At 45.2% G+C, this 27,820-nt stretch overlaps 1 long non-coding RNA gene across 1 annotated transcript; it reads left to right on the top strand.

The window, feature by feature from the left end:
- LOC121111246 lies at positions 1 to 27,820 on the top strand. The gene is made up of 4 exons (XR_005861761.2): positions 1 to 234; positions 2,303 to 2,521; positions 3,617 to 3,762; positions 18,054 to 27,820. It is a non-coding gene; the product is annotated as an uncharacterized LOC121111246 (long non-coding RNA).

Raw genomic sequence — 27,820 nt, forward strand, 5'->3', positions numbered from 1 at the left:
AGCAAGTTTGCTCCCAAGAAACTAAATGTACAGTGCCATTGAAGACATGGTATCTGCCTGTCATGCTCTTGAATAAGAAAACAGTCTTCAGCAGTCAGGCACGCTTCACATATGAAATCATAAGAGCCATGCTATGGTAAACATGAGATTCTTTCCCGTTCTGTGATTTCCCTTCTTGGGAGACTGCAGCATGAATGCAGCTTTTTTCAGAGAAACATAGCTTCAGAAACTTATGTGAGTATGCTAACATCTGATTTCTAGTTTATTTCTTTTAGTTTATATTTGAATATTCCGCAGTAGAATTTCTGAATCAATTTAAAACCCACAACATTAACGGTAAAGGATGACAGAGTATATTATTCTGCAGTTACTGCTAATCTAATTCTAGCATATGGGAAAGGTCACCGCCACTTGGCTAAATCTAAGCAGAGCCTGGGGCTTGGTAGCGTGTGGGGAGCGGGGGGCGAGAAGATTAGTTTACTAACACAGTTCTGATTTGAGGGCACGCTTCGGTGATAGGCGTGTTTTCTTACCCTTTTCACGTGTTCTATAACAAAATTCTTTTTTTCATTTTTAATTGGCAATTCAACCGGGGACTACAGGTTCTTTATTTCCACTCAGCTGTTAAAGGCTAGGCAAGCAACCAAATGCAGAGAAATGGGAAAAGTAATAAAGTATTATCTCAATGATCAGAGAATTATTGTTAGCTGTGCACAAAATACTAGTAGAAAATGTGTTCCTGTACCTTAAATAGATTATATTATTTATTAATTTGCTTTCTTGTCAAAGTACGAGCATTCATCGCTCTGTCTCGCATGCCAAATGCTACGGAATAAAAGCGACTGTCTCTTCCTCCTTCTGTTGGGTGGCCAGTACAAATTCTCCCTCTCCTTTTCCAATTTTACCGTACGTTCTGTCCTTATAGGGATTTTCCATATGTTTTTGTCACGCTTTTCCGTTTATACTGATCAGCTCTGTATTTAGGCAGAGGGTATAAGCTGCAGCTCTAACACTTTAGAATTCCAGTATTTGCACCTATTGGCCAATAAATGTCGTGAGATACTAAGCATCGCTCAGCCATTGCAAAATTCACAACATTTTCTTAGCATTCTGAAATACCTTTGCTGAGAAGTAAAATGTTTCTTTCCTTATACATTCAGTCTAAGATTGCTTAATTAATGTCTCTACCTCTAAATGCCATCGGCTCTCAGTGGTAAGGAAGAAAGGCTGTTTGTTTAGAGCACAAAAGAAAACATTTACTAAATGACAAAATGCACGTTCAAAGAAATCCAGAACAAAGACGGTGAACGTTGTGTTGCAAAGCTGAACATTTCATGGTGAATCTTTTTAATATCTGACTTTGAAATCAGAGTGAAATTTTCAGTGAACTACTTTGGTGTTCTCGTATCAATCAGCCAGACAAAAACGTACAAAGTGAAAAGAAAAGAGTAGATCAGACCCCATCAGCGTATTGACAGAGAAATTAATTCTGTACTTTGCGATTCTGTCAGCGTCACTTCACCGTTACCATCCTGCTAAGAGTTTCTACAGTCACAAGTCCCTAAAATGTCACATATGGAGAAGCGATTTTTTAATTACGAGGCTTTTTAAAGACAAGCAGCAATCCCCTCTCACTTTTGTTGTCCCCCATATTCCTTTATACGCTTACTCTTAATTTATACTCTGATTCCCTAATCGATGCTTACACCATAAATTACTGGGGGCCAAGATACTTCCAGTGGAAGAGGAAAATGTTTTTGCCTGATTTTTCAGATTAGTCGTGTTCTATCTCGGACGATCTACAGAGCTAGGAAAATGGACTCCTTTCTGAGCAAGAAATGGTCGTTACGTGATCTGGTATAACTTCCAGGCTAGAGATTTATGTTTGTGTCTTTATTCTGATGCCTTTTTCTCCTTTACATTTAGGGTTGTTTTACCTCCGTGCAATATCTCAGTTCAGACATGGGTTTCATAGGATTCACGTTTTTGTTTGTCAGGATTCGGTTGCAGAATGTAACAGATCCTCCTCAAATCTGAAGAAAATAGCGCTGTGCCAAGACTTTCAGAATCCCCAAAGATTTTTGTGAATTAATTTGTTGCTGAGAATAATAGAACGGCTTGGGTTGGAAGGGACTCCAAGGATCAAGTTCCAACCCCCACGCCGCAGGCGTAAAATGTGATTTGCAGTTCACATTAGAAACATCCTCTTTATGCATCTCGTAAATATTATTTGGAAAATAATTCCATATCTAACAGTCTTTACTGTTCTTATTCCTACGTGGTGGGACTGCGTATGGCAAAGGAGGAGAACAGCGCCAACCATCTGTCTGAGAATGGTTTGGTGCAAGGCCGAGTTCTTATGAAGACCAAAGAAAACTTTGGGGAGTCCTACTTTCCTGGAAGAGAGCTGTGCACTATTTTTCACAGTCTGCTGAAGCTGGTCACAGCCTCCGGAAGGCCTAATCTACGCCCTTTACCGGAAAACCTCTAGTATCCTGGGCACCTGCTGCTCTCCAGCAAGGTGAGTCAAGAATTTTTCTTTTTGTACAATGGATCGGTCCTTTTCACTGATTAGCAGTCTTCCTCCTTCTCGCCCCTTCAGACAAATACCACTGAGTGCTGCACATATTAATAGTGAGGAAAAAGCAGCCATTTGCGTGATTTCGCGTATCGGGTTGTCAGATGATTCAGACGGTAAAGGCCAGTAAAGATTAAGTCCTTGTCATAGCGCAGAGGAAGAGAGCGTGGATGCGTGTGTTATCCTGACGCGATGTTCAGACCCAGAAAAGGTGGATGTCTGTGGGCCTGGTCTATGGATTTAGCAACGTGGTTCAATAGGAGGCCTTCTTTTGGCTCGCTGCAAGTAAGCTCGCGTGTAGTCTTACTGGGGAAAACAACTAGTCCAGATACAGTGTCTCACAGTCCTCAAATGCTCAATCCCAGCTCTGCATTTGGGGACTACAGTGCTGGATGCTTATCATTGATTTTATTCTTATGTTATCACTTTATTGTTGCTTATGAAATGTTTGGAAGTATTTCTGTAAACTTTCTATATTGCTCTTGTTTTTCCGTTCTATTCTGAGGCTACCTCACTGTTTTCTGTTGTTAAAAGTTTTTATTTCCATTAGCCGTACGATTTCAGGGATATTCAAGATTCCTGAGCAGGTGTTTTGAACAACTAACAGGAGCGTTACTGCTAGGAACGTAGGCAGGTCTTCACTAGCATTTAAAATGTATTTATTCCTGTACTCACTTATTTATTCAGTCAGTCATTCTAGAGTCTTTTTTTTTTTTTCCCCCCCCGGAGCCCAAATTTTAGCTGTGAAAGGTTTCAGAGAGTTTAGCTGGAGACCAGTCTTCCTACTGCACTTCTTTCTTTTCGATCTAGGTCGGCCTATAGTAACACGAGAAAAACCAATGACCTGGATTCAGTTTGAATTCACAATCAAATCTGAAAAGGCCGTACAGACAAACAGTATCAATTCCTGAAGGATTGTGCTTATTCGTAGTTGGAGTTTGGCATTTTGGTTGATTGTGCTTTTTATTTTTTGCTTGAAACGAGACATTAAATGAAAGAAACTCCAATCACGGAAATTTCTGCCTCTATCCATAACAGGACGCATAAGAGCTTCAAATCTGCTTGTCTCTCCTGCAGTTTTATAAACCAGATTTTACACCAAAACAAGACAAAAGAGTTTGAGGTAAATCGTACAACGGGATTCAAACTTCTGGATGTGAAGCTGAGCCTATGAACGTTTCAAGGTTAGTCAGCTCTATTGTTCCGTTCCATAAAAATATTTATTGAAAGTAGCATGTTTCTTATGCTAAGTCTTTGCTGGATTTTCTATCTAATTGATTACCATGTGGAATTTAATAACTGTTGGGGCAAGGAAGAAAGAACAGTACAGTCCACTTTCCATTTACCCTGTGACCCAATACAGATTTATTCCGTGGGCTGAAAAAGATCCAAAGTTTAAAAGGAAAGTGGATATTCCTCTCCAGTTTAATACAGGAGCAGCAGCATGTTTTGGATAGGTACTGCTTGATTCGGGGAGGCTTGGAAGTCAAAGCACGGACGTTCAAGCAGCAGTAATCGGCAAAGCAGCTCTGTGAATAGTAGAACTGTGAAGTCCATAGAATGACAATGGCATGATACAGAATCCACAGAACAGTGTATTTTTTGGCATAATTTAGTTGTTAATGTCATTACAAACAATCTCACTTAAATTTCTAGAATACTTTGTAAGTGGCTTAGCTTAGAAGAAGGGCCTTAGTTCAGTCGGCACTGAAATGCATTGCTCCTTGGTCTAGAAAGCAAAAGCTATTCTGATGAAAAGCCGGACGGACGCGTTTGTTGTTGGCACTAGGGAGGTGGTGACGTGGCATCCGGTTACTCGGTTCTTAGTATGGCAATATCAATCCCAAGCATCGAGAACTTATTTCTCCCATGAAAAACAGCATCCCAGTGCATTTAGCGTATTGCGCATACAAGTATAACATTAAGTCACCGACACCGCTTTCCGCAGTTTGTAGGATTCTTTTTTTACATTTTTCACATAAATTCTGGTCCCTTCCGCTAAACGCGGTGCCAAACAACATTTCTGCCTGAAATGGTATGACCTGTTATTGCATGAGACTGTACTGATAAAGTAACGCAGTACCGCCAGTTGGTTGTGCAAAAAGAAACAGAGTGAGCTTTGAAATACTTTTGTGTTGAATACTTTTTGGTTCCTTAAGGGCTGCGTTGCTCTTGAATCTCAAATTCATACGCAGGTAAGATAACGGCAGGCTGAGGCAAAAGCGTAACAACTGTTGCAAAATCTACATAATGGGAAAATTGTAACGTATACAAAAAATGAGGGATGAAAAATTGGAAAAGGGAGGAAAAGAAAGGGAATTTAATGCTGCAGAGGCACATGTTGGTCAAATAAGAAACGGTCCCACTCCTCAGTTCCAGCGTTTGGTCCTACAGAGTCTTTAGACCCCCCCTTTAGTTTATTGGATTTACGCGATGAAATGTAGGTAGGGCTGGGCTTAGGAGATAACTGAATACCCATAGGCAACTTCCAAACACATCGTCAGCGCCTGAGCTAGCAGCTTTGGTTTTCCTGTCACCTGAGGTTGAACCCTTCGATCAGTCTCATCTGACCTGCTCCGCCCTTTTCTCCATTCTCACCTCCTCCTAGCCCAGCTGCGAGGAGTGGGCGAGAGAGCCTGCAGCGATCGTTTGGGAGCTTCTTCCTGGCACAGAACCTGCCATGGAACTGCTCCTGGCCATCAAATTCCCCCTTCTATGCCCTGCGCACCTGATAAGGCGAGAGGGCTTCCAATTCTGCCAGGTCTCACTGACACCGTGCCCTCAGCTTTCCTTCCACCACCCTCCCGCTCGCTTGCCCAATAGGGCTGGCTGGTAGCGGTTGGTGTCTGTCTCCACCCGGAAAGTCGAGGTGGGAGCTCTCGGCTGTTACCACGTGGCTGCCTGCTTCTCTTCTGCTGGACGGGGGCCGTGGCGCACAGAGCTTGGCTGGGCAGCGCGACGAGGTGGAGCGTTGTCTGCTCTGCCTCTTCCTTGCGTCAGCAGACATTTCTTTTCCTAAGGGAAGAATTCACGTGAGCATCGTGCCAGACATCTGATTTACGCCACTGTGTCTTATAAACCTTACAACAGGTATGTCTCTTTGGGCTTGTAGTGAAGCCGACTTAGCACTCTGTGCAGGGAGGGCGTGGAGCTGTGTACCTGGGACTAGGTCTCTTTCACTAGGACAGAAACGGAGAAGGGCTGTCCCGCCACGCAGCCATAAGGGCTTCCTTTGGAAAGCTGGGGGCTTGTAGGACCCAGCGCTGTTCAACGCAGCAGAAGTCCAGCCCTCCTGAGAGGCCCCCATCTCAGGTACAGGAAAGGACCGTGAGCTCAGCCCGGGCATCTGTGAAACCCGGCCGTGTGGAGGAGCAGCAGCCAGCGGCAGACCTTTGGCCTCGGCCAGGCGCCGCTGTCGGGGACAGCCCGTAGCAGCATGATGTGACGCCCTTCGTAGAGGTATCTGCTCGTGCCCTGTGCTTCTTCCAGTACGTGATCTTTTCCACATCTACTTTAACATTTTTCCAGCTCTTTGGGAGCTTCCATTTCTATCTATTTTTAATGTTTCCGCTCATCCAGAGGGGTTCCCAGCTCACTTGATCTTTCTTTTGAAGTCTGGTGTACACGTGGTTACCTGAAAAACCCGCCTGTGCTGGCCCAGCCATCCAGAGAGGATCTTGCAGACGCGTTAATGCGATCTGCCGTTTCACTAGGGACTTGATGACTAAGGATGTGCTGTCACTAGTATACCTATTTTATTTGTATTAAAGCACTTCAGCCTTATAGTTAAGTACATCGTGCTGGTTTCGGTGCGGTTATTTTAGGGCTGAGTTTAAGCCTAAACATTCGACGAACCTCTTTGATTTAGCCTCTTCATCATTTACTTGTTTGCGAGCATTATCTGTTCAATATCCACCTGGAGTTTCTATTTTATTATGTTTTGTGTTCGAAAATTTGGTTAAAAGAAAAACCCTCAAGGTTGACAAGGACTAGGATTGACAGAACTATGGCTCTTTGAAGTCCCTGTTGTCCATTTAAATTTTAATGTTTCTATCATTTGTTCCTCAGTGTAAATTAACAGCCATGGCAGTGTGTTGGGTTTCTTTTCTGAAGTCAAGACTTTAAATTTAATTCAATAGCCTAGATTTACAGCTATTCTATATTTCACAAGGCAGAATCAATAATGTCACTGAAGTGAAGAAGATAAAAATTTATGGTATCTTGCAATTTAATGGTTGAAAAGATGCAATTGGAGAGATCATAAATTGTGAAGGAGTTTATGCTTCATTGCTCCTGATTCAGTGCTTGCTGTTAGAACTTGATTTGTGACTATTCACAAGGTGTGATTAATGGTGTGATCGATGCTTGCTTCAGTGCAGTAAAGCAGTTGTAATGCTCTTCATTAGAATAAATAAAATAAATTGACTGAATCTTTATAAAAACTGTGTAACATTTAAAATCTAAAATGTCAATTTTTTTTCCTGTTACAATTTAGGTTTCTTCAGGCAGTTTCCACCTACATCACATCACTCATTGTCATTCTTTTTGGATATTATAGAAATCCATGTGGGTTTGGGTTAGCTTTATGCAAAGCTCAGTGAAGGGGAAAAAAAAAAAAAGAGTCAAATAGGGCTGACTGGAGTCTAAGAATTTCTGGTGGCTGTGTTTTGCCATCCTGCAATTGTACATTTATTCTCCTTTAACGCATGCAAGTTTAAAGGAATTAAGGCGTAAAATGACCCTCCCGTAGACGGCTTTACTAGAAAGAAAAAGACAACCAATAAATAATTTTCATTGTTTCATAGTTTTAAATGGGATGGATGTATGATCGGCACCCTAGCAGAAACAATGAAGGTAGAGAGGCTTTTTTGAGTAGCCTTTTTTTTTTTTTTTTTTTTTTGTATTTGGGAATACTCATTACATAATCCGCTGCTATCTCACAGTACGCTCTAAAACGGACAGGGAAATATGAGCAAATTTCACCAGCGGTTGGATGTAATGATTTTGATGTAGCCATTTGAAGAACTGGGCTTCAGGAGACGCAAACGAGAAATACTGCAGAGAATGCCCTAGGACGCCTTGTACGTGCCAGTTAAATCCCCTGTAGCGTATGGATCATTTTGAAGTTAGTGATGTCTAAGTTTAAACATGCTGTGTAAAACCTGGGGAGTGAAGAAATTGTGCTGTGAAATGTAGAGAAGATTCTAGTGTGACTTGAATCTGGAGCTCTTCCATTTGTTTGCCTTGTATTTTTGTTTGCCCGGTTGAGAGCCTTGTAATTAGCTGCAAAAGTTTATCGATTTGCACGGCGCTCCCTTCATCTGATTGTCTTCCGCGTCCTTTGTCGTGAAGTTTCTGTTGGATTTTTAAGAGGAAAGATAGGCGCATCTAAAAGCCCTGGACAACGAGGCGCCATTTTAACAACAGCAATGAACGAAATGTTTCCTGTAATTTGTGTATCTTGAAACGTGCTGAGGAGACTTCAGTTATCCGTGGTCACGTGTTTGCTGACTGGAACTGCAAGGAATGGAAAACATAGGGAAACTTCAAACATTTTTTTTAGGCATACAGCTACATCAAATTAGTGTTTCTATTATTGCACACAGTATTTACACACTAGCAGTTGTCACTTCCAAAGAAAAAATCTTCAGATAGATCATATTCTGTCTGTCAACAGTCTGGCAGAGATTCAGATAGTAACTGCAACACGTTCTGACAGTAAACACATAGTAAAATGCGTGAGACTATAATGTGAGTAGATAAGCTGTTCTTCTGTAGATGATTTTTTGCTCCCTCGCTGCCAACTGAAAAGCCAGTAATTCGCACGCACCCGGTGGGTTCCTGTGAGTCATGAAAACTAGGTTTGGTAAGAAGAGACATAGCGTAACTGGAGCCACAGCCAGGGCACGGTAGCTGACAGATCCCAAGGGCTCCAATATCGTGGTGGATGTTATTATTGGCAGCGGTACTTACCTGACCCGGTTACCCTATCGATTTGCCTCAGCCCAGAAACCGTCGCAACATGTAAAGCCACAAAGAGATGTGAAGGCTCTAACAAAATGGAAGGTGGGCAGAACCTAAAACTCCACCGCTTGAGTGGCAGGCGGGATACCCGCATCTCTGCTTGTGAGAGATTGTTCGTTTGAAGGAGCTGATGACCTTTTCGACCTATTTTACTGTTTTGAGAAGTAGTAATAGTAGTAGCGCTGACCCTTTAGACTGAGCTTGTCATCCTACTGTATCATTACCAAACCGCATCATCAGTCTTGTTTTGTAGAAAGGAAGACGAAGTCATCGAGCCATTTCCCCAAAGTCACGTACCAGATTTGCTGCGACGGTCATCCTCCTCCTCTTTAGATATGCACTGTATTCGTCGGGCTTTTGTATTCCATTTATCAATGGAGCAGGACATATCCATTTGTAAGGAGTGTCAGATAGGATTTTGTCTAGGATTTGGGGTCTTTTTTTTGTGTGTGTTGTTTTGTTTTTTTAAGCTGCTTTTTATTTATTTACTTATCCTGTTAAGTTGGTGGATTTGCAGTTATTTAGTCGGTTTATAGAAATATTCAGCCACAGATACAGGCGGCATAGAAAACAAACATTTTTTTACCGTGCAGATGAAAGATTGTTCCACTGGAGCGAAGCCCCGTTTCTTTAAATGTGGCACATGGAAGGAGAATGTCCCAGTTTTTACTCAGATTAGCTTAGTATAGAAAGCAGTTTGATAATATTGGAGAAGCGGAACATAACCATGTGAGGGGGCTGAGAGAGCTGAGCTGTTGCACCTTCGATTGTATCTAGTCTAACCTCTTCAGAAACAGCTGCTCTTTGCAGTTCAGCGTGCGTGGACATCCTCAGTCACACCAGCGACGAAGGGCTCACCTGGCACAGGAAGCTTTCGTGAAGTAGGAGGAGGGTGTGAATTGAAATAGCTTTCCCCCATTTTCCACAGTGGACTGTTTTTTTCCATCTATTTTTTTTTCTTTCCCCCCCTCCCCCTTTTTAGGATTGGTTTTTCTGTTTTTTTTTTTTCTTTTTCTTTTCCCCACTTGAACGTTTTCTGCAGCCTAACGTAGTCCGCTTCAAAGCAGACTAAACAAAAGCAGATTTCAGACAAAAAGAGGCTGTTCTCACAGGAATCTATTGCGGAATATCTATTCCTGCCTTTTTCCGAGTGAAAGAAAAGTCACCGTCCCCTCAGAGACCTGGCTGCTTGGAATGCGGAGACGGTGGCTTTGCTACCGATGGTTCCCTACCACACAAAGGTACCCTGTTCTCTTTGCATGCCCGTGATACGCCATGTGGACGTGCGGACTCTTCGTGTCTTGTATTTATCTTTCCTCCTGAGCTAAATCTGTTGTTTGTTCTCCAAATCCGTATTTTTTTCTCATAGTTCAGGTACTTTCTGCAAGTATCGACTTCTGTCTTTTGCCAGATACTCTCCTGTCTGTTTTGTTTTCTTTGCAACGACGACCGTGGTGAACATTTAATAGCATCACACGATATTGAGTGCTTTCGTTTGAGGTTCTCAAGCAATTTTAAGCTACGGAGAGGAAAACCGAGGCGTGGAGTAACTTAATGCAAAGCTACAAGTAGAGCCTCATTGCGGTCCTCATTTCCTTAAGCTCAGTGTTACATTCTGTCCAGTGGGCCATTCTAGCGTGGGGAAGATCACGTCTCTACCTATCCGTTCTCACATTCGAATGGAGATGTTGATTTTACTCTGAAGAGCACCACTACTAACCCTACTCTCACTATTCTTGTTGTCAGTGTTGATGCCGAACTGGGTACCGTTTATTCCGCCGCTGCCGCTGCAAACCGGATGTGGACTGATTGGGTCTATTTCTTTGTTTCCCGGGAGAGAGCGCAGCTTTGGCAAGTGAGGTTGTAGATGGATAGTCGTCAGGTTTATGCTGTTCCTGTTTGTTATTTGCAGCTTTCGTGAGAGATCCTGCTACTAGTAGATGATCCTGCTGTTAACTTCTGATGAGGCACATCTCCCCCAGGTGAGCAAATTATTGTAGAAGTGCGTTTTGTGTGTGTGGATTTAGGTTTCCTGAGGTTTTTTTTTTTTCCTTTTTTTTTTCTAACCAGTATAATATCGTAGAAAAAGAAAGCATTGCAATCATAAAAGCCTCCTTCTATGGTTTCCATTGTTTTCCTGCTCTGTTATAAGATATAGCTGTATAACATGGCTTCAAACCGTATTGGCCAGAGTGGTGATTTACACGTGGGCTTTCAATAACAGTAATCCTTTCCCCAGCAAATTTCTGATAATTTCTTTATCCTAGAACTGTACGCCCTCCTATTTGGTGTTATTTCAGATTGCAAGGAGTGTTACAGCACAATGCATAAATGAATTCAGGATTTTCTGCTCTTCTCCGTGCTATTATCACTTTTTTTTCCCTCTGGTTTTGAGCGTCTATACGTAGCGTCTACCAATTTCTTCTAGATCCCTTGCAGTTCATTAGGGGGTTGCTGAATTTATTAGGAACCAATCATGCATTCGTATCTTCTTCCATCTGAAGTGCACTTTTAAATGTTAGACTACACACTAATCAAGTTGAACGTAATAATGAGAGCACGTTCACATTGTTAAGGTAAATGACCCAGTGCATTTATAGCGAAGACGTATTTGAACTACAGTTTGTGCTTTTCATTGCAATATTGAACGTTGTGGAGAACTCTGAATTGCGTTGTTTTGCGGCAGCCTTGCAACTGTGTGATTATTATTACATTTCTGGTAGAACTCTGGCCATTTCTTTGTCGCTTTGCGGTAGATTTGTAAATGCTATTAGCTGGGGAGGATGTTATGGCGTAAATTTCTTCATGTAAATTAGGCTAATAACGCTCGAGCGGAGCACGTGTCTTTACATACACGCGCGCCTATACGTACATACTTGAACGGTGTATCGGGCTGAGCTTTGATCATTTGCACCTGTTTTCAGGGAAGACAGCAGGTATTTATTTTTACCTTTTGCGTTAATATGACAAGATCCGAAGCTGGCAGGTGTAGCTAAAGAGTTAACTTAAAAAAGTAGATTATTATTTTGGAGGTAGGAGGATGGGAGGTTGCAGGCACATAGAAAGTTGCCAGTGCAAGGGAACGCTTTGGCCTGCTTCTTCGTGACGCAGTTTGTGACTGACCGTATTTCTCCTAGGGACACTTAAATGAGTGTTCATTGACTAATCTCAATAGACTGGCATATACCTCTTGGAAACCGTATCAGCAACTGCGTGAGGTGACGCTCGCCTGTTTTTTTGCTATTCCTAAGTAATATGGGTGAAATCTTTCCACATTCCAAAGTAAAAATTCCTACCGCAGTCGCCTCAGAATACGATTGGGGTATGATTTTAAGTCGTCGTTCTTGTTTTCAAAGATATCGTTTCATTTTAGTATAAAATTCTGGAGTAATCGATTCTTATCTGAAGTCACATTGGCAACTGCGCACTGAAGACAGAAATTGGACTGGACCTTTATCAGCTTTTTTCAGCCCAGGGATCGTGGTGAAAGGAAAGGGAACAGTTCTCGGAATGATCCGAGCCCTGAGAGAGCCCTCCCCGTACCCGGAGTCCATAAGCGACGTTTCTCAGGGCAAGCGCGTATCCACCCTCTTCAGTCTCCACATCTTTCACCTAAGGTTAGCCGGACAGCATCTCTCAACTACCTCAAGGAACAGCGATCAGCAAAGAAAAATTTCACTCTGCGATCGGTGTTTTATCATTTAGAGGACAGCGGCCAAAATATTTTTCCTTGGTTTATGTCTTTTTCTACTGCTTATTTTATTATATTTTACTTCTTTTTTTTTTCTTCTAAGTACTATAATTTACGAGGTAATATCATTGGTTTTCATTATTTTGGCTGTTCCACTTCCATTCCTAACGTAAAGTAAGCGGTGAAACATTGGCTCTGCACCCAAATTCTCAGAAATTTTTATACGTCTCTGAAATCCGAAGTGGAGGAGGCAAACGGAAAATCTGCATTTTCTGCAACTGAAATAAGCTTACCGTCTTGCTGAAAGTGCCGGAAAGCCGTAACTCAGTTTGCAGTCAGCAAGGACAGGGGCACGTGGAAGATCAAATGTGAACTGTACGTTAGTAAATATTAGCTCACTGAGCTGAGGTGAAAGGATTTGCGCAGCAAAGGAAAATAATTTGATTTGTGATATTTTTCCAAGAGAAAGACAGAATACGCGGCCTGGCAGTACTTCATCTCTCCCTGCCAGGCAGGGCAGTGGCATACACCACGTAAGCCCCTGCAGCACTGTCGACGAGCCACAGGTTCACGAGGTTTTGCAGACCTGCTGAGACTGAAGGGTGCTTTCAAATATTAGGCTGCACTGCTGTGGCTTCATCTGCCCGATCCCCCCGCTGTAGGTTAAAAAAAAAAAAAAAAAGAAATGCTACTTAGAGCAGAGGTATTTCTAACAAACGTGACATCGTTGCAGCGGGATAAGTACATTTTCTAGCACTTCCAGTTTAGAAGAGAAGAACTTCAAGATTCACTATTTTACTTGAAATTGTACTGCTCGGTCTGATGTATCACTTTACTCTGGTAGTTTGTATGCGATTTTAAAACTTTTTAACTTTCTGCTTGATGCTGCTGGCAGTTCTTTGTTAATTTTTGAGTAAAATCGCACCGTTGCTTCTATATGGAGAAAACAAAGCGATCAGTGAATGACTACAGTGAAAAAAGTTCAAGAAGCATCTAAGTTCTAGCGTGTAATCTCAAACATATGTTGAGAATCTCAAACCTCAGAGCCCAGTTCAATTTTTCATCCAAATATATGTCAACTGCTAGGGTCAGGATTTTCTATCATTTTTGGTGGGAGGAAAAAAAAAAAAGCTTTCTGACTAATGAAACAATTTTATTTCAAAGGTTCCACAACAGTTATAAATTTTATTAAAAAAATATATATATATATGAAAATGCAACCTCCCGAAATGCTTTGGTAGTAAACTGAGATATTTATATATGAAATTGCTCTTTGAAAAAACGCTGTATCTGGGATGCCTTGTTCTCTTTAGTGGCTCCTTTCTAATTTCTACCATGTGCTGCTTTGCCACATTCACTCCAACAGAAGATGAAATCCAAGCTGAGATCCTGGTTTGGGGAAGAACGGTAATGAGACGAAGCTTCTCGGCAGTGACGGTCTGGCTGTGTGGCAGCATTTCCAAAATACAGAGTACACTCAAGTCTACCGCTCTTGTTCCTTTCCTCTGTCGTGGGGCCCTTGGCTGTAATTACTTTCCACATTGCTCCTTTTTACGATATCTGTTTTTTCTCGGATTGTAGTGGCTTGCGGATTCCTAAATGGATGCCTGTTTGGAATTTGGGCTTCTCACTGGGAATTAACTTCATTCAGCATTTGAGCTTCAGCACAGTTTTGTGCCGTCCTCTGGAGTTTGTCAGGTCCAACTCCCCCAACTCTGAATCAACCTACTCTGACGTAGCAGCACAGACCCTAAGGACTGCCGCGATCCGTTAAGTATGAGGGTTTTTTGGAAGGATCTATTTTGCCACATGCTCTGCCAACCGCAGCACGCAAGGATGGAGACGCGGTGTCTCAATTTTTAATAGATGTCAGCTACCTACGGGCTTGTGTGTGAATTCAAGTTGATACGGCTGTGAAAAACGCAGCAGGATCCCTCTGCGGGGACAGGAGGACTCATTTCAAACGCAGGGATGGCAGGACAGAGGACCTTTACCGGGCGGCAGAGGGCCGTTAGCTGCTCCAGGGTTAATCTCTTCGACAGCCTCAGCGCAAGTGGCTCCTGCGTGGGAGGGGTCATTCCCACACCGGTCAAATCACTGCCTCCTAGGCACGATGTAACTTAGGTCTGTGCTTACGGAATTCTCTTTGCTCTCCAAATCTTTCCTCCGAATCCCTTTAAACGATAATTTTCAGCCCTTCCACTCGCCCTTTTTCCCAGCGTCCTTTTGGTCGAGCGCAGGGCCGACCCACTCCGTCTGCCCTCTCCTTTCAAGGCTGAACCCTTTCCAGACTGTCATCGGGGCGTCTCTGTCTCCCGGGCACCACTCACTTCAGTCTTTGTCCACGACGAGGATCAGACGGAATCGGCGTCGGAAGGGCGGCTGCCCCCTTTTCCTGCCCCTCTGCTCCCACGGTAGAAAGGAAAAGCAGAGGGGAAACACCGATTTCTTGAAGCATGGGAGAAGCGAAAGGGAGGGCAGCGCGCACGCTCCCCTCACGCAGAGCGTGCACGTACCTACACTGTGCTTAGCGCTGCTTTTCTTGCCCAGTCTTTTCCCCAGACGCGCTGCTCTGGCCGGACTTGGCCTAGAGGGGGGCAAGAATCGTGCAGCTGAATTACTTTCACGGCAAACCCAAAGGCTGCAGTACGTTATCCACGTGTGACACGTCTGCAGCCTTTGCCACTGATCTGCTGAATTGCTCGAGGGTATTTTCTGTCTGCGGGCAGGACTCTGAGCAAGCTGTTCGAGTTGTAGCCGTCCCTGTTTGTTGCAGGGGAGTGGGACTAGATGGCCTTTAGCGGTTCCTTCCGACTCCAATGACTGCACGATTCTATTCGGGCTGCATAATGTTGATCATACTCATACCTTTTCTATCGCTGTCAAACTATTTGAGTTTTGCGTGGAGTTGATAACAAAGAATCTTTTAGCTGATTTGATTTAAGAGTAGGGCAGTTTTAAGCATCTTTCAGATATTTCCTGTTTCGTGATATCGAAGAGAGACTGTTTCACCATCTGAGAGGGACGATATTCTCCTTGGACGCGTGCAAGGAAGTCCCGGTTGAGCGTGGTCACTGACGAGTTGTACTTCTATACTCCTAAGTTGTCTCATCTAGAAAGCGAGCATCTATGTTTTGCAGCTTTTGGTAGAGAAATTTTCCATCGGATCACCTTCATTCTGCAGAAGTAGCACCGGTAAGGTGAAGATTTGCTGCTAAATAATCTCCACCAGACAAGTCGATGCCACGTTAAGCGGTTTGATTCCTTGAGGTGGTACCAGAGGAGCAGATGTAAAATTTTCACAGCGACCAGAGAACCTTCAGAGCAGCGCCGTCTGGCTAGCTAGCCAGATTTCCCCTAGTTCTGTAGACAGCTTGGCGGGCATTAATTCTGCAGTCTCCGCATCACGCTCGATTACGGTGTACGAGCATGCTCTCTGGCGTCTTGTTTTCCTCCTCACGTTTCTTCCTTTGTCAATTTTATTGACGGAAGCAGATGCGATGTCACACGCATTTAGGAAGAAAAAATGATAGCAAATGTTAAGCCGGGCTACTTACCAAGCAAAGCTATAAAGGCAAATAATTTATAAGCGGAAGCTGGTTGCGATCTTAACTCAAAGGCGATGCCGTCTGTCAGAAGAAATTGGCTGTGTTTACGTAGAACCCTACACCGAAGGACCTCAATGTTAAGACTATTAAACCCCCTGACATCCTACCGAGGGCCCTAATAGTAGCGTATCTGTTATGCAGGTGAAGGAAATAAAACCGAGTTAAATGACTTGCTCGAGAATTCACTGTTACTGGCAACGACGAGAACCGAACTAATCGATCCCATCTTTCAGAGCCCTTCTTTTAACCCCGATGCGATTCTGCTTCCTCACGTGCAGCTCTTTCACTCGCAGCTCATCTCAACGTGTTTTATGTAAGCAGCCAGGTAATTGTGACGTGTTTGAATTACGTGGGGTGTTTTCCGATACAAAAAAAATACGCCTAACGTATTAAATGTATTCATTTTTTAGTCGGACTCCTCCGGATCGTAGGTTCATTTGAACGATAAGGCGTTTTGAGGCCCAATATCTTATTTTTAGATTGGAGTGCAATTTTTTCCTTTGCCCACATCTCAATAGATTATATTTTCATCCGCTACGCAAGCTAGCTTCGTACCTCATTTCTGACATGGATACGGCTATTTTCTATAATGTGAATGAAGTACCTGGCACGATAAATATTAAAGTGTATCCGCGGTTTCATTTTCACCTACAATTGACACTTTTCAAAGAATAAACCCGTTGCTGCGGTATTTACTCAGTGTCCCTAGTTTAATTCCGATCTTCCCGGTTAGTATTTCAATATAGCGAGCTGCTAAAGCAATTCAATATCATTTCTCGTCATTTATGACCAAGTTATATTATTTCAACGTAATCATGCCGTAGTGGAATGAGTTATGTTTATGGCATACCATTGATATTGGAAAATGTGCGTATAGATATTGTAATAATTCTACTATTACATTTCACTATCTTTTCAGTGACAGGAAAATGCAGTATTCTACTACAGTGAGTTACAAATGCTATGCAATGTAATCTTACTGAAATATTTCTTGCATTTTAGTTTTGCAGCGTCGATCATCCTTCAATGTTACCGTAAAAGAAAAAGATGAACATCAAGCCTGCGTATTCTTTAATGCTGAGTATTTTCACTTTCTTAACCTTGTCGATTAATCAACCTCCCGTCACGTTAGCCCGGTGGATTAAAACCATACGTCTATATAAGTTTATATCAGTTTTTAAACTCTCCTAACAGTTTAACTTCATCTTTTTACTAACGTGAAAGCATTTCTGTATCTCGTCGCGCAAATTATCTTTCTTGACATCGATGAGACCATTATTTGCAGTATTTTCTAACTTTCCTGTCGGGAAGTTACTCACCTCGGTTACCGAAGTCAGAAGGTGGGGAAGAGGTTTTTCTTCTGACAAAGTTCACAAACCGGTAAAGATTCCGGCACGGCTCGCGGTCCCTTTCGGTTACTATACGATACGTGTTACGTTCCAATGCCCTTAACTGTTATGCTCCCTATGTTCCTGCGCCCACACTGGAGCAGAGGAAAAGAGGGAGAGGGAAGGAACGGTGGAGAGAAAACACGGCGTATTCCTTCACTGTCTACTTCATCACAGTGAAGGATCTGAGTATAACCTGCGGCGATAATAGCGAGGTCCTTAGCGAGAAATGAATCTCGGGAAAGGGGACAAGAAAAGTGCTTTCCCAAAGCATGCTTTTTTAATATTATTATTATTATTATTATTATTATTAGATCCTACTACTCAGATCAGTAATTATTTATTGTACTTAACAGTCAGTTAATTTTCCCAAGCCAAGTCTGTTTTTCTCACGACAGAACAGGTAAGGGATCTCCTTATTCTTTCATTGCCCGGAGATTTCTAGCTTCGGTTTCCAGCTTTGAGCTTTGCTCTAGTCGTGATTGAAGCCGGTTCACTTTTAGGTATCGCCGGAGAAAACGGAACCGCCCTTCTCGTCGTCCGTCTGCTCCAGAGCAAGTAATAGGTAGCAGTTAAGTAGCTAGCCTTCAGTTCTTCTAACATAGTTTGGACTAATAGTTTGAGTTTGACTGTAGTTGTACAAAGATTACAGCTGAGAAATGAGAAACTATTATTTCCCATCGCCGAGAGAATCAGACAGTAAGCGTTCAGTAGCTGCAAATACTTATGCGCTTGCAATTGACCTAGAAATAATTTCAAAGCAGAGCCAGCGAATATGACGTCCACGATGACTGACAACCTCCCGTTGCGCATCGGTGACGCGACCTACGTGTCATTCAGTACCCGGCGTGGGCTTAACTTGACAACAGAGAAGGTGATTTATTTTGCATGGTTGCTTTGTGCATTTTTTGTTTGTCGGAATATGTGTATAGTCCTACCAGTTGTGGCGCTGTACTTCTGGCCGAGTTTGCGGTCTGTTTTTTATTACTTGTTTGTTAGAACGTCAGTTAGAAAAAGTGTATAACTCGGACATGAATGCAGCGATGCGATGACTGACTAACTCGAACACTTGGCTTTGCTGGGGACTTGAAAATTGCCAGACGTACGGACACATTGCTGGTACAATGAATATTTTTCCAAAGCTGGAAAAAATTATCAAAAGCAAACCCAATCAAAAACCACATCACCTGCTCCACTCAGGTGCCTTGAACATCTCTGGAGACAGAGCCGTCATCCCGTGCGCGTGCCACACCGTGCCGAGTAAAAAGTTCCTGCCTCCCGATGCCTAACCTAAATCTCCCCTCCCGTAGTTTAAAGCTATTCCGTTTTCACCTGTCTCTATCAGACTGTAGCAGAAATGCTAAGTCAGGGCTAACCAGTGATTGAGCACCTGGTGGGAAGGCGGGGCCAACCCAGGTGCACGCAATGCCGCCAAGTGACTGGAAGGGGTGGAGCCAGGATCCACCCCTTCCCAGACCTCATTTAAGGGTTGGCAGTGGAAGTAAGGGCACTTCTCTGGAGATCCTGGTGTACCAGTGACTTTCTGAAGGTAAGCAGCTTTGTTTGGTTTTTTGTTTGTTTGTATTTGTGGCTGTGGCAGCTCCTGTTTTTGGTTTGTCCTCCTTTGCTGCAGCCTAGGACTCTGCCACCCTGCTATTATTGCTGTTCTTTCAATTGTGTTCCAGCATTACACAGACAGCCCTGAAAGCTGGCATTCGTCCTGATTATAGTTTCCCTTCAAGCGCTAGAAGCCCACGGTGAGGGGTGGGCTTTTCTTCACTGTGAAAAACAAACCCAATTTCCTCATCTTTTTTGTATAGGAAACGTGCTGCAGCCCTTTGCTCATGTTTGTGGCCTTGCTCTGAACCTGCTCCAGCAGGTCTGCTTTTTTTTTTTTTTTCCTCTATTTATTGTGTTTCCCCTGCCCTCCTTTCTCCTCCTTTTCTCTCTTTTTTTTCCCCTGGCAGGCCGTTGCTCTGTCTCGTGCTGGTTTCCTGCCTTCTGAGCTCGGTTTCCACTGATGGGGGCTGGAGAACTCTTGTGCTATCAGAAAGGCATCTTTAAGGAGTTCCTTTGATGCTCCTTCATAATTCATCATTTCCGGGAAAGAAAACCACAGATACACGTGGAATTCTTCTGAAAATCTAGCCTGTTTCTGCAGGTGGGCCTTATTAACGGTGTTAATCTGGTGTGCGGTGAATTAACATAAAATAAGACTTCTCCCAGAACAGGATGCACTGCGGCATTAACATCTAGTCCCACCTTGAAGGGTGTTTTCCTAGATATTTTTCTTCTTAGGAAAATTAGTGAAATACTCTGAGTTGAAGTATAGCCATTGCAGGTCTACGTCTGGAGATCGGATTGGTTGGAAGCTAGTTAGTTCCTGAGGTTAAGGCAATTCCATTTTTTTCCCCAGAGGTAGGTGTTTGCCTCGTCTGGGAACCCAGCAAATTCTTCCCGCAGCTTTTTTAAGCGGGACCTCAGATTATGCCTTTTCTCTTAGCGGAACTAATTGAAAAGAGGGTTCGGCAAGCTAGACAGCGAGTTCAGGCCTGTGCTCTTACGGTTGACGGTCTTACTCGATCAGACTACAGTTAAAAGCAGAACAGTCAAGAAGCTTGTCAGCCCGTCCGTCCCCACAGCCATCTTCCCCGGCGGTACCACCCGGCGAGCTCAGTTTTCTTCCCCGGATTTCGTTTGTCTCGTTCCCTTGCGCTTTGCTAGGCTAGCGATGTTTGCGGGATCTCCGCTCTGGGGGGGCGTACTGAGAAAGACAAGCAATTCCGCTTTTCTCCGGGAAGCAGCTCCGTCTGACCTCTTAAGGCCGGTGCGTCTCTGTGCTCTGCATGGCTCGTGTTGTAAGCACTAACATTTGCCTGACTGCAAGGGATCTGCCAAGTCAGGGCCAGAACCGCTGATTGGGCACCTGGAAGAAGAGGCCAGGTCAGGCTGGGGAGCACAGGTGAGGGCGATTCACCTGAGGGAAGGGAAGGCATGGAGCCGGGCTCCACCCCTCTTAAACCTCATTTAAGGGCTGACTGCCACCGAGGAAGGATCTCTTCCAGGCGATCCCTCCTCTGTGGAGTTCTTCCGCGAGCCTAGCTCTTCAGAGACGGGTGAGCATTACTGTGTTTGTGACATCTTCTCATTGCTCTGGTCCCGGTGCAGTTACCTAGATGAAATCTGAAGCCTCGCTCTTTCCTTTCTCTTCCTCCTCCTACTGCCGTTTCCGGTTGTGTCGAGTACTTACGAACCCACGAACCGCCGAGAAAGGCTAGATAGGGTAAGGAAGCGTACAGGAGCTCCTGTTGCCCTTGTATGGTTTAGTATTATTTTCATTTCTTGAAAAACATAGCAAAACATACCCCTTAGTTGGAGGTCCACTGAATAGGTCTGGGGGGAGGAATTTGCCTCCTCCGCTCGGTAAGCTGCGTAGATGTGGAAGAGAGAGGACTACGGCTATTAGGACCGCACGCGAGCGTAGAAACTGGAGCTTAGAGCTTCCTCGAGTGACAAGGGGAAGGTGTGCTCTACTAAAACCGCGACGGAACAAAGGTCCGATTATTCAATTTGCTCACAGTTAAATGCTGTTCATTGTTGACAAGCTTACGTGAATTAAGGATTAGGGATTTTGTTTCTGATTTGTTGCGAAAACAAGCAAAAAAAGACATCCTTTTTTCTCTTCACTGATGGAGGGGAGGAATACGCTCATAGCGCCTGGGACTCTGGCTAAAGTGAGGGTAAGGAGAGCTCACGCTCGCCTTTATAATAAGGAAAGGCATTTCAAAGACTGGTACGTACATTGGAAGCCCTCTTCTGAGCATAGTTACCCAGGAAATAGATTCCGGACCGTGAGAGGGGGTTTTGGGGTAGCTTCAGGCTTTATAGCCGCGCACTGCACTTCTTGCTCAGCCAATCTGGATATTAACGCTAGGATACATAGTACTAATGTTACTGAGCCAAGAATGTGAGCTCCAGAATGACTGGGAGTGTAACAGTTAAAAATATCCCCCTCTGGATGGGACAAAGTCTGTACTCATACCTATGGCTTTTTGTCTGATTTAGGACAGATGTTATTTCTTTCCTCAATTAGAGGGATGCATCCATTAACTTTAACTGTCTACTATGCCCTGATTCCCTCGTTGCTCTATCTTTTAACTATTCCTACGAGTTTATTCCCACTCGGAGCCATCCCACCCCTTGAGAGATCGCCCGTGTTGCAAAAGGGAGATGTACTCACTGGTGGTTTAGTTTTGAGCGTGTATTATCTCTTTGAGTAGGTGGGCAGAGCTAGAGACCGCCTCCAGTGTCAGAAAACAGCCCCTCCTGTTTGTACAAGTTGTAAAACTACCAAACAGCTAAGTACTGACTGCCCCATGCAAAAGAGGCTCTAAGCCTGTGTTAGTATAGCCAGGCTCACAGGACTCGAGGAGACAGGCGCCTATCAGAGTCCAGGGGCTTGTTGTCAGGGGAAGCTCCCTCTGCTATTTCTTTAAATGGTCAGGACACAGGAGTCCCAAGTGTACTTAGTATGCTTGCTGATTTCTCTAAATTAGGAGGAGCTGCAGTCTGCTCCAGGGTAGAAAGGCTCTGCAGAGACAGCTGCTATGATTGCCAAGACCGTGAAGCACCTGGGGCTGGCCCACCCAGCTACATATACAGAAGGAGACAAGGCCAGAGAGCTGTCCCGGAGAAAGGAATCCAGGGGCCACAGCAGTTGACAGCAAGTTAAGCTGGAATGTGTGGCACGCACCAGCAGTCAAGGGGGGCCAACCACACCCCAGCACACCTCAGGATCCCCCCTCCCCGTGGAGCAAAGGAAGGGACCATCCTGCTCCAGTGTCACATCCTCACTGTGCACATTGTGTGTGGTTCTGGGTAACATGGTATGAAAGAAAAGAATGACGTCAAAGTATGCAAGGAAGGGCTCAAACACTCTCTCTCTCTCGCTAGCTGAACAGAGACTGTAGTGAGGTGGGGGTCACCTTCTTTTACCCCATCGCTATCTACAGGATGGGAGGGAGCAGAGGCTCAGTGCCTTCCAGTCTTCTCTCCCAAAGACCAACCCCACCTCCTCACCTGTGTGCTTCTCCTGTAAGGAACGCAGCCATCCACAACACCGTTCCAGTCATGCAAGCTGTCCCGCCGCGTCTCCGTGATGAGAACAAGATCGCACTCCTGAAGTTTTAAGTAACAGGCACTATGGGAGGAGAAAAATACACGGTCCCGTCCCGCTCACTTCTACCACTGGAAGCACCCGCAAAACCCTCTCCTCGGGCTGCTCGGCAGCGGCTCCGCACCGAGCCTTCTTAAAAGGCCACCTGGTAGCCCGGCGGCGGCGCCGTGCTCGCCCCAAACAAACCGAAGCAGCCCTACGCTAACATCAAGAGAGAGTTTACCTAGTGACTCCAAAACACTCACCGCTTCCACCACCTCACCGGTTCGGGATGAAGAGAGGCTCTGCTGCAGCCTTCACTGAGCCCGCAATAGGAAAAAACTTGTTTCAGCAGCCCTTCGCGTTGCTTCTTACTCCCTGCGGCACCGAGGCTGCAGGAATACGGCCCCGTCCCGCTTCCTCCTTCCTCTGAGACCAGGAGGAGCCGAAACCCCCGCTACGAAGCCGCGCAGGGGCTGAGAGCACCCCACGGCTGCGCTAGGACGCGGGGAACCGAGCGGCAGCCCCATCCCGGCACGCGACGGCAGCCGGACGGCGATGCTATACCGGCTCCGAGAAGCCCGAACGGTGCGCGGCGAGAGCCCGGCGGTCTCCTGCCGCGGAGAGCGGACAGCCCCGAACGGCTCCCGAGCGCCGGCCGCCTCCACGGTCCCGTTGCTACCTGTATGGCTCATCGGTTCGGGCTGACCTTCACCGGGAGACCTCTCGCTGCCGCCTGAAACACAACGAACAGAGAACTCGACGTAGAATCCCAAGGTCGCGTTTTGAAAGCAGCCGTTCGCGGCCCCGTCCAGTCTCAGGGGAATAATGACCTGATAACAGAATTAAGCCCGCCCCAGCTCCCACCAGCGAGGTATCCCTGGTGGCTCCCGGCGTCCTCCGGCGGAGCTTAAGAGGCTTTTGGGGCGGACCCGCCCCGGGCTGCGGACGAGGCGCAGCTGTGCGCGGGCGGCCCCGCGGCACCTGAGAGTCGTTGCCTTGTTAGCGCCGGCGGGGCTCGTTAGGGCCGGCCGGCGACCCTGACAGCTAGCCACGTGGGCACTAGATCTGAGTTAGGAACTTAAACTGCGCTTCCGATTGAAGTTTGTTACGCGCTTCTCTTCACCTCACTGTGGGATTCGCTAATAAGGCAAATAATTGTGCCCAATTCAAACGGATCACTTTGCATCTCACGCGACACCCTTCCGAAGAACGTCCCCAGCCTTAAAGGATTCCAGCGTCCTCCGCTGCGGGCCGTCTCCCCTCGAACTAACTAAATAAATAAATAACGTAAATAAATAAAGAGAAAAGTTTAGAAAGGGAAAGGGGAAGAAAATTTTGTAAAACCTGTAAAACCTGTAAAACCTTTGTACCTGGCGAAGAAAACATGACTGAAGGCGGAGGTACAATTGCGGAGTAGCGATGTAACAAATGCCCTGATGAAGCACGTGAGAAAATTGCCTACCGGTGAACTTTGAAGCAGAGCTTTACGAAGGGTTCTGTACGGTGTTCACGCATGGCATAAATGGCTAGGAATGCTTTTGGTGACGTCTAAGCTGTCTCCGGTTAAGGACACGGGTACTCGGTAAAGGCTTCAGTGATGAAATTCACCCTACATAGCAGTTTCTTTTTTGATTTGTAATCCTGAAAGTTGGTCTGCGTGCATTTTCACTTCTTATGATGGTAGAACTGTGAATGTTTTGGTTGCACGCTGTTACGGATACATTTTTCACAGCCATCGGCGGCGTCGGACGGGAAAAGAAGGAAGAGCCGAACACGTGGAGCAAGGCGAGAGATCCTGCCGAGGGTACGCGATGCGTTGCAACATTCTCCGGGGGAAGAAGCGGTTTGGTGACGGCTCATCTCACGGCCCGGCAAAATCCTTACGTTGTCTTGAACGTTGTCAGGGAATTGTTCCGGGAAGCAAAGAGCGTCGCAGTGCGCGGCTTACATGTGTTCGTGTGAGCTGCTGCTTTACGAATAGCGGTGTTTTTTAATCAATGCTGTGGGGAACTTCATTCCAGGTGTTGAAGTAACCGAAGGACGGCGTGAAAGGACTTTGTATTTCTTTGAGAGCGCGCTTCGCCGGACTCTCGGAAAACGCCGCGTGTCACTTATCTGATCATCCGACGGGAAGAAGAGAGGAGGATCTGAACTTTGATTTACAGTTAGCTGCATGCAAAGGATGATGTGAAAAGAGTCCCTCCGAGTCCGCAGTCGGAACGAGAAGGTCTCGGATGAAACGTGGGCGTGAAACGCTCGCCAGAGCTGTTGCCCAAAGCTTCTTTTAAACTACTTATAGTCCAAGCTTTTTCATGAAAAAAGTTTGTAATTCCATACAATAAACAGGAGATGGTTTTGCAGTGGATTACCTGAGTTGCAAGTAGTATGTTTTGTTGGCCATTATAGGCTGCCGTTCTAAACCATTACAACAAGCGCTTTTTCACTTCCAGTTTGCGTAGTTGTAAACTACGCCGATCGGTTACTAGCGCATACGACTCCTTAGCTTATAAATGAATTATTTACACGGGTCCTTTGCTTTGAGAACCTACTGTCTGCGAATGGGCACGTCTGCTCAAAGGAAAGAGGTCCCAGGCTATAGAATCTGACCGAGAGGCCCAGAGTAGTTGCCGGTGGGTTCCTCTCGAACCTCTTTTCGCCTGCAAATCACCGGGCGATGTAAAGCCCCCGAAAGCTGTGGTGAATAAAATGGAATGGGCAAACTATCAAGAAGGTACAGAAGGGGACCTGCGGGCCTTCGTGCGCTAATGTGGGATGAAAAAGGCCAGAGATGCGATCATACGGCATCCTCCTTCAGCTTGCGCAGATAGTCCCATTCCAAGGAGAGCTGTGGAGGTCTGGGATTCCCGCCGGATTACAAGCCAGCTGCTTCACCCTGAACCAGAGCTACAAACCGATCCTCGCTTTTTGTCTTCAGCGGTCAGCGGTCCGCCCCGACAGCGCAACGACAACACGCCGAAGGGGTCCGGACTCGTCTCGCGCATGCGCACCTCTGTCTACGTGCCGTGCTACAGCATCAGATCATTGTTTTCCTTTCTATACGCACGCTTTAATTGTGTGATATTGGCAAAGGAGAGTCGCAACCCTGGATATATTCACTCATTGCTTAATGATGCTTGCGTAATTGGTGACATATGGGATATTAATGAGGACTACGTGCAGTATGCCGTTTGTCTAATGAGAAATGTAAAGTGCATCCTTTTGTGGTATGTCACGTGACCACTGAGAAGGCTGGAATTAGTGAAATTCCCATGCGATTGAGAGAAAGGCTCTGTCATTTTGTATTCATAAAGGAAAAATTTGATTTGAAAAGCTTACGTCTCTTTTTGTGGAGGTACAAGAGTTAAGGACTCTGACATGTACATAGCGTTAGTCTACACAAGAGTTACTAAAAGTTCAGGAATCGTTGTCTCACAGAGAGTGAAACCTCTGTGTGCGACCCGGGGAAAGTATTCTCACGCCTAGTGACCATTTTTCAAGGATTTGGGGATCTAAACCTACGATCTACCCTGTTATCCATTTCCTCAACTCATATCAAACTGCACTCTTTTTCGGATCGCGTCGAAGTTGCACATTTTTTTTTTTTTTTTTTAAAGGAAATCTTGCTAAGAATGCTTTTCCTTTTTTCACCCCTCCTAGTAATAGATATTGTTCTCTGGATTGGGTTACCGTGGTAAGATTTTGGAAGGAAGCAGAGCAGCAGAAGCAATCTCGGTGAAATATTAGGGAATGCCTGTGATGATTACAATTGCTTTCAGATCGCTCTGCGCCGGACTTATCCCAGGGCCTAGATGATTTTGTTAGCAGAGCCGCTGGTGAAAGGGAACGTAAGAAGGGACGGAAAGAACTCAACAGGGATACAACAGGAGTGAAAAGGAGAAGGAGAAACGTGAAGGTCGGAGAAGGAGGCGTTCCGTGGCGAAGCAGGCAACCCACGCACGCATAACTTACTCGAGACGAGTTACTTCACCAATGGGACCACTGCCCGCGCGGATGAACCCCCGCTGAAGTAGGTAGGCCCCAGAGGGACGGCAGGCGACGGGTGCCCACTTTGGAGCATGGGAGAAGAGTGAGATGGAAGGAACAGTCGAGAGAAAACACAATGTAATCCTTCACTGTCTACTCCATCACAGTGAAGGATCTGAGTATGACCTGTGGCGACAAAGGCGAGGTCCTTAGCGAGAAGGGAATCCAGGGGAAGGGGGAAAAGGAAAGTTCTTTCCCAAAGCACGCTTTATTATTATTATTAATATTATTCCCTACTACTCAGATCAGTAACTATTTATTGTACTTGACTGTCAATTAACTTTCCCAAGCCAAGTCTGTTTTTCTCACGACAGAACTGGTAAGCGATCTCCTTGTTCTTTCATTGCCCGGAGATTTCTAGCTTCGGTTTCCAGCTTTGAGCTTTGCTCTAGTCGTGATTGAAGCCGGTTCACTTTTAGGTATCGCCGGAGAAAACGGAACCGCCCTTCTCGTCGTCCGTCTGTTCTAGAGCAAGTAGTAGGTTGCAGCTAAAGAGATAGCCTTCAGTTCTTCTAACATAGTTTGGACTAATAGTTTGAGTTTGACTGTAGTTGTACAAAGATTACAGCCGAGAAATGAGAAACTATTATTTCCCATCGCCGAGAGAATCAGACAGTAAGCATTCAGTAGCTGCAAATACTTATGCGCTTGCAATTGACCTAGAAATAATTTCAAAGCAGAGCCAGCAAATATGACGTCCACGATGACTGACAACCTCCCGTTGCGCATCGGTGACGCGACCTACGTGTCATTCAGTACTCGGCGTGGGCTTAAGTTGACAACAGAGAAGGTAATTTATTTTGCATGTTTGCTTTGTGCATTTTTTGTTTGTCGGAATATGTGTATAGTCCTACCAGTTGTGGCGCTGTACTTCTGGCCGAGTTTGCGGTCTGTTTTTTATTACTTGTTTGTTAGAACATCAGTTAGAAAAAGTGTATAACTCGGACATGAATTCAGCGATGCGATGACTGACTAACTCGAACACTTGGCTTTGCTGGGGACTTGAAAATTGCCAGACGTACGGACGCATTGCTGGTACAAGGAATACTTTTCCAAAGCTGGAAAAAAATTTTCAAAAGCAAACCCGTTCGAAAACCACATCACCTGCTCCACTCAGGTGCCTGGAACATCTCTGGAGACAGGCTCCAGAACAGCCCCCCGAGTAAAAAGTTCCTGCCTCCCTATGCCTAACCTAAATCTCCCCTCCCGTAGTTTAAAGCTATTCCGTTTTCACCTGTCTCTATCAGACTGTAGCAGAAATGCTAAGTCAGGGCTAACCAGTGATTGAGCATCTGGGGGAAGGCGGGGCCAACCCAGGGGAGCTCAGGT

This window comes from Gallus gallus, chromosome 7 (genome assembly GCF_016699485.2).
Source record: "Gallus gallus isolate bGalGal1 chromosome 7, bGalGal1.mat.broiler.GRCg7b, whole genome shotgun sequence".
NCBI lineage: Eukaryota > Metazoa > Chordata > Aves > Galliformes > Phasianidae > Gallus > Gallus gallus.